General features: G+C 48.2%; 1 protein-coding gene across 1 annotated transcript in view; it reads right to left on the bottom strand.

Moving 5' to 3' along the window:
- The window catches only part of DHX30 (DExH-box helicase 30), a 76,154-nt gene that overhangs the window by 48,322 nt on the left and 13,384 nt on the right, over positions 1-14,448 (bottom strand). Inside the window, exon 2 of the mRNA XM_063661200.1 lies at positions 10,220-10,367. The gene's annotated coding sequence lies outside the window, so the exon portion shown is untranslated. The remainder of the gene's footprint in view (positions 1-10,219; positions 10,368-14,448) is intronic.

Raw genomic sequence — 14,448 nt, forward strand, 5'->3', positions numbered from 1 at the left:
GAAGATGACAACATTGTGTGAAGGAAATGGAAAGTGGTAAATGCTGGAAGGGAGGTATCAGGTGCTCCAAGAGTTCAGAGAAAGGAGTGGTTACTCCTGAATGGCAAAATGAAAGGAGCGTGAACAAAGACGTCCGAGTGGAACAAGGGGCAAATCCTAGGAATATTCAGTAGTTCAGTGTGACCAGAGGGTTGGATGTGTGTGCAAACTTTACAGGAAATAGAACTGAAAAACTGTTGGGGAGTGCCATACTAAGGAATTTTTACTTTTTTTGGTAAGACATTTAAAAAATTATTAGGAGAGTAAAATACTGCACTTTTTTGTTGTTGTTGAGACAGAGTCTCTACTCAGTCACCCAGGCTGGAGTGCAGTGGCGTGATGGCGGCTCACTGCAACCTCTACCTCCCACGTTCAAGCGATTCTCCTGCCTCAGCCTCCCAGGTAGCTGGAATTACAGGTGTGCACTACCATGCCCAGCTCATTTTTGTATTTTTACTAGAGATGGTTTCACCATGTTGGCCAGGCTGGCCTCGAACTCCTGGCCTCAAGTGGTCCGCACACTTCGGCCTCCCAAAGTGTTGGGATTACAGGCGTGAGCCACCACGCTGGGCCAATACTGTAATTTAGAAAGCTTCTTCTGGAAGTGAAAGGGTTCAATCAGCTGGGAAAATAGAAACTAGCATGCTAATTAGATCCCGAGAGAGAATGAAAGATTCAACTATACTCAACAGTGAGAAAAGCAAGAAAGAAAGAAATGAGGGGGTGACTGTTGAGCAGCAGGCTGAGCCCAGGCCACAAGTGTGTGGAGAGATGACTTTGAGATCTGTACCATATTGACTGAAAGGATTATGCACTATTAACATAATTAAGGGACACAAGAATTGGAAAAGATGATGGATTCAGCTTCACTCAGATTATGTTTGCAATGTTGTTGGGAAAGTTAAGTGATAAAGTCGTGGTCCCTGCTCCAAAGAAAGTTATAGTCTGGTAGAGAGGATGAGAATAGCATGCAAATGTCTTTTTTTTGTTGGTTTTTTTTTTGAGACAGGGTCTCAGTCTGTCACCCAGGCTGGAGTGCAGTGGCACCATCATGGCTTATCGCAGCCTTAACCTCCCAGGCTCAATTAATCCTCCCTCCTCAGTTTCCTGAGTAGCTGGGACTACAGGCACATGCCACCACGCCCAGATAATTTTTTATTTTTTGTAGAGAAAGAGTCTCACTATGATACCCTAGGTTGATCTCAAACTCATGGCCTCAAGCGATCCTCCCACTTCAGCCTCCCAAAATCCTGAGATTACAGGTGTGACCCACTATGCCCAGCCACAAATAAATCGAGACCTAAGGCCAGGTGTGGTGGCTCATGCCTGTAATCCCAGGACTTTGGAGGCCCAGGCAGGCGGATCACCTGAGGTCGGGAGTTCAAGACCAGCCTGACCAACATGGAGAAACCCCGTCTCTACTAAAAATACACAATTTATTGGGCATGGTGGCGCATGCCTGTAATCCCAGCTACTCGGGAGGTTGAGGCAGGAGAATCGCTTGAACCCAAGAGGCGGAGGTTGCAGTGAGCTGAGATCACACCATTGCACTCAGCCTGGGCAACAAGTGCAAAACTCCATCTCAAAAAAAAAAAAAAGAAAAAAAAAATTAAAGACGAAGAGGACGCACTCCAAAAGAGGCTCCTGTAGGCCAGTAGGGGGCAAAATACTTGAATAGACATATCTCCCACAGGCACAGTGGCTCAAGCCTGAAATCCCAGCCCTTCAGGAGGCTGAGATGGGCAGGTCAGTTGAGCCCAGGAATTTGAGATCAGCCTGGGCAACAAGGCGAGACTCCTCTCTACAAAAATACTAAAAGTAGCTGGGTTTGGTGACATGCGCCTGTAGTCCCAGCTGCTCAGGAGGATAACTTGGGAGGATCGGCCAGGCGTGGTGGCTCATGCCTGTAATCCCAGCACTTTGGGAAGCCAAGGCAGGCGAATCACAAGGTCAGGAGTTCGAGACCAGCCTGACCAACATGGTGAAACCCCATCTCTACTAAAATACAAAAATTAGCTGGGCGTGGTGGCACATGCCTGTAATCCCAGTTGTTCAGGAGGCTGAGGCAGGAGAATCGCTTGAACCTGCGAGGTAGAGTTTGCAGTGAGCCGAGATAACGCCATTGCACTCTAGCCTGGGCAACAGAGCGAGACTCTGTCTCAAAAAAGAAAAAAAAAAAAGTTGGGAGGATCAATTGAACCGGGGAGATGAAGGTTGCAGTGAGCTGAGATCGCACCTCCGCACTCCAGACTGGGCGACAGAGTGAGACCCTGTCTCAAAAAAAAAAAAAAAGGCCAGGCGCAGTAGCTCACACCTGTAATCTCAGCACTTTGGGAGGCCGAGGTGGGTGGATCACCTGAGGTCAGGAGTTTGAGACCAGCCTGGCCAACATGGCGAAACCTGAACTCTACTAAAAAATACAAAAATAAGCCGGGCATGGTGACTCACACCCGTAATCCCAGCTACTCGGGAAGCTGAGGCAGGAGAATCACTGGAACCTAGGAGGCGGAGGTTGCAGTAAGCCGATATCGCAACACTGCACTCCAGCCTGGGTGACAGAGTGAGGCTACGTCTCAAAAAAAAAAAAAAAAAGGAAAGAAAGAAAATTTTTGCCCAGAGCAGTAGGTCATGCCTGTAATCCCAGCGCTTTGGGAGGCTGAGTCCTGCAGATTGCTTGAGCCCAGGAGTTCGAGACCAGTCTGAACAACAGTGGTAAGACCCCATCTATACAAAAAATTGAAAAAATTTATCCAGGCGTTGTGGTACATACCTGTAGTCTCAGCTACTCAGGAAGCTGAGGTAGGAAAATTGCCTGAGCCCAGGAGGTCGAGGCTGCAGTAAACTGTGATCCTGCCATTGCACTCCAGCCTGGTTGACAGAGCAAGACAGCCACCTTTAACTCTGTCTTTAACATGGCTGTTTTTCTGTGTGCGCAAAGAGAAGGGTCTCTGGTGACCCTTCCCCTACTTATAAAGACATAGTCCTATCTGATTAGGGGCCTGCCCTTATGTCCACATGTAACCTTAACTACCTCTCTAAAGGCCTTATTTCCAAATGCAGTCACAGTTGAGGGTTAGGGCTTCAGTGTATGAATTTTGAAGGACATAATTCAGTCCATGACATCAATTTAATGAAATAATATGCAGCAATAAAAAAGAATGAGTTAGGACAGGTATGGTGGCTCACGCTTGCAATCCTGGCACTGGGAGGCTGAGGCGGGCGGATCACTTAAGGTCAAGAGTTCGAGACCAGCCTGGCCAACATGGTGAAACCCCGTCTCTACTAAAAATATAAAAATTAGCCGGGTGTGGTGGTGGGCGCCTGTAATCCCAGCTACTTGGGAGGCTGAGGCAGGAGAATTGCTTGAACCCAGGAGGCGGAGGTTGCAATGAGCGGAGATTATGCCACTGCACTCCAGCCTGGGTGACAGAGTGAGACTGTCTCAAAAAAAAAAAAAAAAAAGAAACAAGTTAGATCAAATGTACAGACATGGAAAAATTTGAAGGAAATGTTGGGGTTTTTTGTTTTGTTGTTTGGATTTTTTGAAACAGTGTCTTGCTCCATCGCCCAGACTAGAATGCAGCGGTGCAATCATAGATTGCTGCAGCCTCAAGCTCCTGGGCTAAAGTAGTCCTCCCACTTCAGTAATCAGAATAGCTAGGACTACAAGCAGGTGCCACCAAGCCTGGCTTTTTTTTTTTTTTTTGAGATGGAGTCTCCCTCTGTCACCCAGGCTGAAATGCAGTGGTGCGATCTCGGCTCACTGCAACTTCTGCCTCCCAGGTTCAAGTGATTCTCCTGCTTCAGCCTCCTGAGTAGCTGGGATTACAGGTGCCCACCACCATGCCCGGCTAATTTTTGTATTTTTAGTAGAGACAGGGTTTCACCATGTTGGCCAGGCTAGTCTGAAACTCCTGACCCTAACTGATCTGCCTGCCATGGTCTCCCAAAGTGCTGAGATTACAGGCATGAGTCACTGCACCCAGCTTTTTTTTTTTCTTTTGAGAGGTCTCTCTCTGCCATCCACACTGGAATGCAGTGGTGGGATCTCAGCTCACTGCAACCTTGACCTCCTGGGCTCAAGCAGTCCTCTCACCTCAGCCTCTGGAGTAGTAGAGACTATGGGCACGCACCAAGTCTGGCTAATTTTTGTATTTTTTGTAGAGATGGGTTTTACCATGTTGTCCTGGCTGCTCCTTTTGCTGTGATTATGGTTTTGTTTTGTTTTGTTTTGTCTCTGACCCAGGAGTCTTGTATCTTCTACCAGGATGGAAGAAATAGTAGCAGGCTCACTAACAGCTTGTAAGTAGGGTAAAATTCCAGACCTGCATCTACACAGTTCCTCACAGTATAATGAACACCCATATTACCCATCACCCAGCTTCAGGGATTATCAACTGAAGGCCAACCTTGCCTCATCTATAGGTCCCCATGCCCTAATGCCCAACAGATTTTAAAAAACCATACCACTTAATCTGTAAATATAACAGGGTGCATCTCTACAAGATTCCTATTTTTTCAGCATAAGCATAAAACCAATATCATACCTTCAAAAGCTAGTAAATCCTTAGTATTACTGCAAAATTCCTAACAATAGTAATAATAGATAAATTATTTTTTTTTTCTTTTTGAGATAGAGTCTTGCTCTATCTCCCAGGCTGGAGTGCAGTGCTGCGATCTCAGCTCACTGCAAGCCCTGCCTCCCGGGTTCACACCATTCTCCTGCCTCAGCCTCCTGAGTAGCTGGGATTACAGGCACCCCCCACCACGCCCGACTAATTTTCTTTTTGTATTTTTAGTAGAGACGGGGTTTCACCGTGTTAGCCAGGATGGTCTCGATCTCCTGACCTTGTGATCCTTGGCCTCGCAAAGTGCTGGGATTACAGGTGTGAACCACCGCACCCAGCCCAAGTCAGTTATTTTCAATATTGGAAAATATATATTAGTAAAACTGGAAAGAGATGTATTGCACCTAGAAATTTTTTTTGAGAGAGAGTGTCGCCCTGTCACCCAGGCTGGAGTGCAGTGGCGCGATCTTGGCTCACTGCAACCTCTGCCTGCTGGGTTCAAGTGATTCTCCTGCCTCAGCCTCCCGAGTAGCTGGGATTACAGGCATGTGCCACTGCGCCTGGCTAATTTTGTATTTTTAGTAGAGATGAGGTTTCTCCATGTTGGTCAGGCTCGTCTCAAACTCCCAGCCTCAGGTGATCCACCTGCCTCAGCCTCCCAAAGTGCTGGGATTACATGCAAGAGCCACCAAGCCCTGACTGTTTTTTTTTTTTTTTTTTAAAACACTGAGTCTCATTTTGTTACCCAAGCTGGAGTGCAGTGGTGCGATCTCAGCTCACTGCAACCACCGCCTCCCAGGTTCAAGCGATTCTGCTGCCTCAGCCTCCTGAGTAGCTGGGACTACAGGCACGTGCCACCACGCCCAGCTAATTTTTGTATTTTTAGTAGAGACGAGGTTTCACTATGGTGGCCCGGCTGGTCTTTAACTCCTGACCTCAGGTGATCCACCCGCCCCAAAGTGCTGGAATTACAGGCTGAGCCACTGTGCCCAGTCTTAGGAGTTTTTTTTAAATTAAATTTTATTTATTTATTTATTGAGACAGAGTCTCGCTCTGTATCCCAGGTTGGAATGCAGTGGTGCCATCTTGGCTCACTGCAACCTCTGCCTCCTGGGTCCCGGTTCAAACACTTCTCCTGCCTCAGCCTCCTGAGTAGCTAGGATTACGGGCGCACACCACCACGCCAGCTAATTTTTTGTATTTTTATTAGAGATGGGGTCTCACCATGTTGGTGTTGGCCAGGCTGGTCTTGAACTCCTGACCTAGTGATCCGCCCACCTCGGCCTTCTAAAGTGATGGGATTACAGGCGTGAGCCACCGAGCCTGGCCCAGAATTAATTTTTATTAATTTTTTTTTTTTTTGAGATGGGGTCTCACTCTGTTGCCCAGGCTGGAGTGCAGTGGCATGATCTTGGCTCACCGCAACCTCCATGTCCCGAATTCAAGCGATTCTTCTGCCTCAGCCTCCTGAGTAGCTGGGACTACAGGCGCATTCCACCATGCCTGGCTAATTTTTGTATTTTTAGTAGAGACAGGGTTTCACCATGTTTGTTTGGTTATTTTTTGAGACACAGTTTCACTCTTGTTGTCCAGGCTGGAGTGCAATGGCACTACCTTGGCTCACCGCAACCTCCACCTCCCAGGTTCAAGTGATTCTCATGCCTCAGCCTCCTGAGTAGCTGGAATTACAGGCATGTGCCACCACGCCCGGCTAATTTTGTATTTTTAGTAGAGACAGGGTTTCTCCATGTTGGTCAGGCTAGTCTCGAACTCCCGACCTCCAGTGATCTGCCTGCCTCAGCCTCCTAAAGTGCTGGGATTACAGGTGTGAGCCACTGTGCCCGGCCTGGGTTTCACCATATTGGCCAGGCTGTCTCGAACTCCTGACCTTGTGATCCACCCGCCTTGGCCTCCCAAAGTGCTGGGATTACAGACGTGAGCCACCGCGCCTGGCCGATTTTTTTTCGTTTTCTTTTTTATTAGAAACAGGATCTCACTCCCCTGTTATCTGCCTGTAATCTCAGCACTTTGGCAGACCGAGGCGGGTGGATCACCTGACGTTGGGAGTTTGAGACCAGCTTGGCCAACATGGTGAAACCCTGTCTCTACCAAAAATAAACAAAATTCCCCAGCCAGGCTCAGTGGCTCACACCTGTAGTCCCAGCACTTTAGGAGGCCAAGGCGGGTGGATCACCTGAGGCTGGGAGTTCGAGACCAGCCTGACCAACATGGAGAAACCCCGTCTCTACTAAAAAATACAAAACTAGCTGGGTGTGGTGGCGGGCACCCGTAATCCCAGCTACTCAGGAGGCTGAGGCAGGAGAATCACTTGAACCCAGGAGGCAGAGGTTGCGGTGAGCCGAGATCACGCCATTGTACTCCAGCCTGGGCAACAAGAGCAAAACTCTGTCTCAGGTAAATAAATAAACAAACAAACAAAATTAGCTGGGCGTAGTGGTACGTGCCTCTAGTCCCAGTTACTCGGGAGATTGAGGCACAAGAATCGTTTGAACCTGGAAGGCGAAGGTTTTGCAGTGAGCCAAGATTGCACCACTGCACTGCGGTCTGGGCAACAGAGCCAGACTCTGTCTCAAAAAGAAGAAACAGGATCTCACTCTGTCATCCAGGCTTGGGTGCAATGGTGCAATCATAGCTCACTACAGCCTTGAACTCCTGGGCTTAAGGGATTATCCTGCCTCAGCCTCCCGAGTAGACAGGACTACAGACATACATGCTAGCTTTTTTTTCTTTTCTTTTCTTTTTTTTTTTTTGTAGAGATGGGGGTCTCATGTTAACCAGATAAACCACCACACCCAGGCTTTTTTTTTTTTTCTTTCAGACAGGGTCTCTTGCTCTGTCAGGCTGGAGTGCAGCTATATGATTATGGCTCACTGTAGCCTCAACCTCCCAGGCTCAAGCAATCTTCTCACCTCAGCCTCCTGAGTAGCTGGGACCACAAGCGCATGCCACCACACCCAGCTAATTTATTGATTGATTTTTTATAGAGATGAGGTTTTGCCTTGTTGCCCAGGCTGGCCCTGAACTCCTGGGCTCAAGTGATTCTCCTCCCTTGGCCTCCAAAAGTGCTGGGATTACAGGTGCGAGGCACCAAGCTTAGCTTTCCGGAATGTTTTTTAGCCCTTACTGTTTTTGTTTGTTTGTTTGTTTGTTTGAGACGGAGTCTCACTCTGTCGCCCAGGCTCGAGTGCAGTGGCGTGATCTTGGCTCACTGCAGGCTCCGCCTCCTGGGTTCACGCCATTCTCCTGCCTCAGCCTCCCGAGTAGCTGAGACTACAGGTGACTGCCACCATGCCCAGCTAATTTTGTTTTGTATTTTTAGTATTTTTAGTATTTTGTATTTTTAGTAGAGATGGGGTTTCACTGTGTTAGCCAGGATGGTCTCGATCTCCTGACCTTGTTATCCACCCACCTCGGCCTCCCAAAGTGCTGGGATTACAGGCATGAGCCACCACACCCGGCCAGCCCTTACTGTTAAAAATGGTACTGCCAAAGGACCAACATTTAGGCTTTTAAAAAATCTGAATGAGCCCGGGTGCGGTAGCTCACACATGTAATCCCAGCACTTTGAGAGGACGAGGTGGGAGGATCACTTGAGCCCAGGAGTTAGAGACTAGCCTGGGCAACAGAGTGAGACCCTGTCTCTACAAGAAATAAGAAAAAAATCATCTGGACATGGTGGCATGCACCTGTAGTCTTAGCTACATGAGAGGGTGAGACGAGAAGATACTTTGAGCCCAGGAGGGAGAGGCTGCAGTGAACCATGATCTTGCCACTGCATTTAAGCGTGGGTGACAGAGCAAGACCTTGTCTCTCTCTCTCTCTCACACACACACACACACACACACACGGCCAGGATTTCAAAACCAGCCTGGGCAACATAGTGAAACCTTGTCTCTACAAAAAATAAAAAATTAGCCAGGCGTGGTGGCATGCACCTGTGGTCTCAGCTACTCAGGAGACTGAGGTAGGAGGATCACCTGAGCCGAGGAAGGTCGAGTCTACAGTGAGCCATGATCATGCCACTGCACTTCAGCCTGGGTGACAGAGTAAGACACTGTCTCAAAACAAGAAAAAGAAAAAGAAATCTTATGCCAGGCGCAGTGGCCCATGCCTGTAACCCAGCATTTTGGGAGGCCGAGGTGGGTGGATCACGAGGTCAAGAGATTGAGAACATCCTGGCCAACATGGTGAAACCCCATCTCTACTAAAAATACGAAAATTAGCTGGGTGTGGTGGCATGCACCTGTAGTCCCAGCTACTCAGGAGGCTGAGGCAGGAGAATCGCTTGAACCTGGGAGGCAGAGGTTGCAGTGAGGCGAGATTGCCACTGCATTCCAGCCAGGTGACAGTTAGACTCTGAGGAAAAAAAAAAAAAAAAAAAGAAAGAAATCTTAATATCTACCAGAGAGGAAAGGCACAAAATCTGCAGTGGAAATCAATGTGATAACATTCTTCCCAACAGTAATAGGGAGCAGAAGGCAATAGAGCAGTTTTCAATTTGCTGAGGAGAAATAACTGTCAACTTAAAATTCTATACCCAGCAAAACTATTTTTCTAGAGTGGGAAAAAGAGAGAGATTTTTGGTTATATAATACATAAGAGATGGTCCCACTAAAGAATATACTTTGCAGCCAGGCTTGGTGGCTCATGCTTGTAATCCCAGCACTCTGGGAGGCCGAGGCAGGTGGATTGCCTGAGCTCAGTTCAAGACCAGCCTGGCCAGCATGGTGAAACCCTGTCTCTACTAAAAATACAAAAAATTAGCCAGGCGTGGTGGTGGGCGCCTGTAGTCTCAGCTACTCAGGAGGGTGAGGCAGCAGAATGGCTTGACTCCAGGAGGTGGAGGTTGCAGTGAGCCAACATCGTGCCACTGCACTGCACTCCAGCCTGGGTGACACAGCGAGACTCTGTCTCAAAAAAAAAAAAAAAAAAAAAAAAGAAAAGAAAAAAGAATATACTTTGCAGGAAGAAAAATTAATCAAGTAGAAAGGAATAGGATATAATAAACAGCACCGTTCACTGATATTAGTAAAATATATTGCAAAATTTCAATTTACTACTTACTATTCAAATAACTTTTTGTGCAAAAATAAAAGATGGAACTAAAATCTTAGGAAAAAATAAAAGAGAATATGTCTGTTGGAATGCTTTAGGCAACAAGGAACAGAAAACCTGACTCAAAACTGGCTTAATTGACTGGGTGCAGTGGCTCACACCTGTAATCCCAGCCCTTTGGGAGGCCGAGGTGGGTTGATCACCTGAGGTCAGGAGTTCATGGTGAAACCTCGTCTCTACTAAAAATACAAAAATTAGCCGGGCATGGTGGTGCATGCCTGTAATCCCAGCTACTTGGGAGGCTGAGGCAAGAAAATCGCTTGAACCCAGGAGGCAGAGATTGCAGTTGCTGAGATCATGCCATTGCACTACAGCCTGGGTGACAGAGCAGGACAAAATCTCACAAAACAAAAACAAAAAAAGCAAAACAAACAAAAAAAACTGGCTTAAAGTACAAGAAAATGTATTATCTCATATAACAGGAAGCCCTTAGGTAGGTAGGACACAACTCATGGTAGATTGATTCAATGGCTCACTTTGTCATTAACATGAACTGCTTTCCATCATTCGAGTAGGCCTTATCGTCGGGTTTCTTGCAAGAGGGCTTCAGCAGTTCTCGTAAAATCTCTAGAGTCTCTTCATGCTTCACTGGCCACAACTGGATCCCATTTTGTAACTATATTTCTGTCAATGGAAATAGAATCAACCATTAGGGCAATCATGCCTGCTTGTGATTCAGGAGGAAGAATCAGGTCTTATTTAGAAGGAAACTAAAGACACTCAATAATTCAGGATTTTGTTAGAGAAAATGGTATTAAAATTGTGTGTATAAAACAAATATCAGTGTAACTTTTTTTTTTTTTTTTGAGACGGAGTCTGGCTCTATTGCCGAGGCTGGAGTGCAGTGGCGCTATTGTGGCTCACTGCAACCTCCGCTTCCAAGGTTGTAGCGATTCTCCTGCCTCAGCCTCCGGAGTAGCTGGGATTACAGGAGCCTGCCACCACATCTGGCTAATTTTTGTATTTTTTGCAGAGACGGGGCTTCACCATGTTGGCCAGGCAGGTCCCGAACGCCAGACCTCGAGTGATCCACACATCTCGGTCTCCCAAAGTGCTCGGATTACAGGCATGAGTCACCGCACCTGGCCCAGTGTAACTATTAAAAGAATAGGCTGGGCCGGGCACAGTGGCTCACGCCTGTAATCCCAGCCCTTTGGGAGGCAGAGGCAGGCGGATCGTGATGAGGTCAGGAGGTCCAGACCATCCTGGCTAACACAGTGAAACCCCGCCTCTACTAAAAATACAAAAAATTAGCTGGGCGTGGTGGCGGGCACCTGTAGTCCCAGCTACTCGGGAGGCTGAGGCAGGACAATAGCGTGAACCCAGGAGGCGGAGCTTGCAGTGAGCTGAGATTGCGCCACTGCACTCCAGCCTGGGCCACAGAGCGAGACTCCATCGCAAAAAAAAAAAAAAAAAAAAAAGACCGTCCTGGCTAACACGGTGAAGCCCCGTCTCTACTAAAAACACAAAAAAATTAGCTGGGCATGGTGGCGGGCGCCTGTAGTCCCAGCTACTCGGGAGGTTGAGGCAGGAGAATGGCGTGAAACCGGGAGGCGGAGCTTGCAGTGAGCCAAGATCGCGCCACTGCACTCCAGCCTGAGTGACAGAGCAAGACTCCGTCTCAAAAAAACAAACAAACAAACAAAAAAAAAAAGAACAGGCTGGGCGTGGTAGCTCACGCCTGTAATCCCAGCACTTTGGGAGGCCGAGGCAGGCGGATCATGAGGTCAGAAGATCGAGACCATCCTCGCTAACACGGTGAAACCCTGTCTCTACTAAAAATACAAAAATTAGCCGGGCGTGGTGGTGGGCGCCTGTAGTCCCAGCTACTCGGGAGGCTGAGGCAGGAGAATCACTTGAACCCGGGAGGCGGAGGTTGCAGTGAGCCGAGATCATGCCACTGCACTCCAGCCTCGGTGACAGAGGCAGGAGAATGGCGTGAACCCGGGAGGCGGAGCTTGCAGTGAGCCGAGATTGTACCACTGCACTCCAGCCTGGGCGACAGAGCGAGACTCCGTCACAAAAAAAAAAAAAAAGAAAGAAAAAGAATTGAGGTGCCCGGGCGTGGTGACTCATGCCTGTAATGCCAGCTTTGGGAGGCCGAGGCGGGCGGATCATGAGGTCAGGAGTTCCAGACCAGCCTGACCAACATGGTGAAACCCTGTGTCTACTAACAATATAAAAATTAGCCCGACATGGTGGCACATGCCTCTAATCCCAGCTACTCTGGAGGCTGAGGCAGAAGAATCACTTGAACCCGGGAGGCGGAGGTTGCAGTGAGCCGAGATCATGCCACTGCACTCCAGCCTGGGTGACACAGAGAGACTCAAAAAAAAAAAAAAAAAAAGAGTAGAGGCCGGACGTGGTGGCTCACGCCTATAATCCCAGCACTATGGGAGGCCGAGGTGGGTGGATCACTTGAGGTCAGGAGTTCGGGACAAGCCCGGCCAACATAGTTGAAAAATAAATAAATAAATAAAAAGAAAAAGAAAAAACATGGTAAACAAAAAAAAAGTTTATGACAGCAATGCATCAAAACATATCTATTATCATAATGGACAAACAAAGTTTAAACTTGGGTGCTTATTCTGCTCACAACACATAAACCAGTGACCAGTAAGCCAGTCCCTTTCACATTGGGTCTTTGAGTGGAAAATGTAATTTTTCTCTTTTTTGTTTTTTTTTGTGACGGAGTCTCGCTCTGTCGCCCAGGCTGGAGTGCGGTGGTACAATCTCGGCTCACTGCAAGCTCCGCCTCCCGGGTTCACGCCATTCTCCTGCCTCTGTCACCGAGGCTGGAATGCAGTGGCATGATCTCGGCTCACTGCAACCTCCGCCTCCCGGGTTCAAGTGATTCTCCGGCCTCAGCCTCCCGAGTAGCTGGGACTACAGGCGCCCGCCACCACGCCCAGCTAATTTTTTTTGTATTTTTAGTAGAGACGGGGTTTCACCGTGTTAGCCAGGATGGTCTCGATCTCCTGACCTCGTGATCCGCCCGCCTCGGCCTCTCAAAGTGCTGGGATTACAGGCATGAGCCACCGGGGCCGGCCGGAAAATGTAATTTTTCTACTAGGCACTAGAGGTCAGCAGCGTATTAATTTCCCCACAGGGCTCCAGTACTTCTGTCATAATGTCAGCCAATCACCAACCTGTTTCTTTCTTTCCTTTTTTTTTTTTGAGATGGAGTCTCACTTTGTTGCCAGTCTGGCGTGCAGTGGCGTAATCCCGGCTCACTGCAACCTCCGCCTCCCGGGTTGAAGTGATTCTCCTGCCTCAGCCTCCTGAGTAGCTGGGATTACAGGCATGTGCCACCACGCCTGGCTAATTTTTGTATTTTTAGTAGAGGCTAGGTTTCACAATGTTGGCCACCACGTCCGGCTGTTTTTTGTTTGTTTTTTGTTTTTGAGACGGAGTATCGCTCTGTCGCCCAGGCTGGAGTGCAGTGGCGCGATCTCGGCTCACTGCAAGCTCCGCCTCCCGGGTTCACTCCATTCTCCTGCCTCAGCCTCCCGAGTAGCTGGGACTACAGGAGCCTGCCACCACTCTCTGCTAATTTTTTGTATTTTTTAGTAGAGATGGGGTTTCACCGTGTTAGCCAGGATGGTCGCCATGTGGTGACTTCCTGATCCGTCCCCCTAGGCCTCCCAAAGTGCTGGGATTACAGGCGTGGCGCCATCTTGGCTCACTGCAACCTCCGCTTCCCGGGTTCAAGCGATTCTCTTGCATCAGTCTCCCAAGTAGCTGGGATTATAGGCATGCGCCACCACGCCCGGGTAATTTTGTATTTATTTATTTATTTATTTATTTAGAGACAGAGTTTTGCTCTTGTTGCCCAGGCTGGAGTGCAATGGTGTGATCTCAGCTCACTGCAACCTCCACCTCCTGGGTTCAAGTGATTCTCCTGCCTCAGTCTCGCGAGTACCTGAGACTACAGGCATGCACCACGACGCCCGGCTAATTTTGTATTTTTAGTAGAGATGGCGTTTCTCCATGTTGGTCAGGCTAGTCTCGAACTCCTGACCTCACGTGATCTGCCTGCCTCAGCCTCCCAAAGTGCTGGGATTACAGGTGTGAGCCACAGCGCCTGGCATCGCTTTAGTTCTTTCCCGCTCTTTTATTGTCCTTTATTTTTAACTCTACTACTCTGTACCTCTTTTTAACTCTACTAGTATGGTTCTACTCTTAGTGATTCACCAGAAATTAAACACGCATCATTAATTTGTCAAAGATTAATTAGTGTTAATCTTTTTTTTTTTTTTTCCCAGAAGGAGTCTCGCTCTGTCGCGCAGGCTAGAGTGCAGTGATGCGATCTCGGCTCACTGCAACCTCCACCTCCTGGGTTAAAGTGATTCTCCTGCCTCAGTCTCCTGAGCAGCTGAGATTACAGGCACACGCCACCACACCCGGCTAATTTTTTTGTATTTTTAGTAGAGATGGGGTTTCACCATGTTGGTCAGTCTGGTCTCGAACTCCTGACATCGTGATCCACCTGCCTTAGCCTCCCAAAGTGGTGGGATTACAGGCGTGAGCCACCGTGCCTAGCCAATATGTTTTTATTTTGCCATTATTATTATTATTATTATTTGAGATGGAGTCTCACTCTGTCACCCAGGCTGAAGTGTAGTGGTAGGATCTCAGCTCAATGTAACCTTCCTCTCCCTGGTTCAAGCGATTCTCAATTCTTCAAGCCCACCACAATGCTCCA

This window comes from Pongo pygmaeus, chromosome 2 (assembly GCF_028885625.2).
Source record: "Pongo pygmaeus isolate AG05252 chromosome 2, NHGRI_mPonPyg2-v2.0_pri, whole genome shotgun sequence".
NCBI lineage: Eukaryota > Metazoa > Chordata > Mammalia > Primates > Hominidae > Pongo > Pongo pygmaeus.